Genomic DNA, 2,052 nt, shown 5'->3' with positions numbered 1-2,052 from the left:
GAGATATATGTTGCCATTTCTCGCTGAATGAAACCTTTATGCGCCACGCACAAAAGAAAACCGACGGAAATTTTACTTCTATCAATTTTTTTTTTTTTTTTTTCTTTCTGTTTCTCTTTCTTGAGGCTTCTTTGCTTTTCCTGCCCACGTTACCAAACGTTGTTTTCTTTGATTTTAAATACCAATAGCTTACCTCTTAGGCATTATCTTAAAGCTATTTGAGCTATTAGGACATGTGGGAATACCACTCCGTGATTGTTACTTGAATTACAGAAAGATAAAGCTCTCTTTGCTAAACGGAGTACTGGCTGAATAAATAAACGAGTTGCACCTTCTGCCGGGCAAGGTTGATTGGTCAAATCAAGAATGAGATGGCATCAAAATTAAAATACCATTGAAATGGAAAGAGCATATAATTTGTAAAATCTGGAGTGGATCCATCTTGTTCCGGATATATGATCTTAAGTTTAATTCCATCCATAAATAAATTACAGTTAGGTATCGATCAGAATATGATGCAAAGACCGGTTTTAGAATCATAATCAGGTAAAAATTGGACACAAAACGGACAGTATCTCAAATCTAACCTGCTCCACTTTTTTTATCGAAATATTCATTAGTTGATTAAGAAAATTACAAAGGAAGGGAGCTAAAATATCTTAATTCCCAGAACCAGCCAGCATACGCCCAAATCAGAACAGCATTTACAACAAAGCCCAAAAATAGCTAGCTTATCTGTAAAAGAGTGCACTTCTTTTTACCCCATGTGCATTGAACGTCAATGTCTTTAGTCAGTCACTTAAATATCCTTTTTTTAATTACTGTAGTTCCAAAGCCTATAGTTGTTCTGTTTTAAACAGCCTGCCACAATCTCAGTCTCCTTTTATGATCAGTTTGTTATGTTCATGTCTTTTAGCCCTGTACTCCCCCCCCCAACCACTTCTAGAGTTACAAGTATCTCAGCCCTCAAGGAATCTCCCACCCTGATTGGACCAGAGAACATAACCTCCTTTTTTCATCTCTTATAACTTCCCCTATTCCGGAGGGCCCTGGATTGCCCATATTGTTTCCATCAAAATTCAGTTTAATAAAACCTGGAGGTGGAGGGATCCAAGAACTTAAAGGCGTTCTTAGTTGGGGCTGATGTTGCAATTTCCTTTCACTTCCTTTGCAAATCATCATCTATTGAGAAATCTGCAAATGAATACATGATGTACCCATCTATACATTTTTGCCAGGTTGTTCCTTTTTGATAAATGCTTAATTTGCAGTCCAATTTGCATGTTGTGAAATAAACTATGAAGGTTTGGCTCTATTTTGTCCAATTTGTGATAGATATCCGGTAAATTCTGAAATACCTGTCTAAGTTTACTCTGCTAATTTGCTACTTTATCAACAGGAAATGTCTGATACATAAATGTAATTTGTTCACTTTCGATCTTATCTTTATTGGTTGCAGAGATGAGATGGGATGTTTTGTCCTTGATAATTAGAAATGTGATTCGCTTGATTGCCCCAACCTCTCAACTGCTTCACAGTGAATCAAGAATATTGATTCATCATCACTGTTTCATAGACGCATTCTTTTTCCAACCTATTGTATTTATAACAGATGGAACAATGGTAGTTCAGGTCAAGCGGCATGCACAACACACAAAAATTGTATATCGTGTGAATGAAAAGGGACCATACTTTTTTTTATTATTTTTTTATTCGAGTATTTCAATGATAAACATGAGGGGTTCTAATGCTAAAACATAAAGAAAACCCTAGGATTCAAAAAAACAAATAAATAAATACAATTAAACCCCCTAAATCCCTATGTAAATCATTTTGATCGGTTAAAAAACCGATACATATTCATAAGATGGGTACGATGCATTGTGATATTTTGAACTTAATGGTCCGTTTCATTGCCAAGAAAGTAAGGATGAGAAAGTATGGGATGAGATTTTTTTCTCAGTTTTGCATCGCATGTTTGTTTCCTGATAAAGAATATGCATAAAATTCATTTACCAGCATTTGATTATTGAGAAAATTTAACAAGAAGGA

The sequence above is a fragment of the Nelumbo nucifera genome, chromosome 6, assembly GCF_055504915.1.
Source record: "Nelumbo nucifera cultivar China Antique chromosome 6, China Antique-T2T, whole genome shotgun sequence".
NCBI classification, from domain to species: Eukaryota; Viridiplantae; Streptophyta; class Magnoliopsida; order Proteales; family Nelumbonaceae; genus Nelumbo; species Nelumbo nucifera.
The sequence above is the reverse complement of the archived record's forward strand: the minus strand, read 5'-3'. Positions refer to the sequence as shown.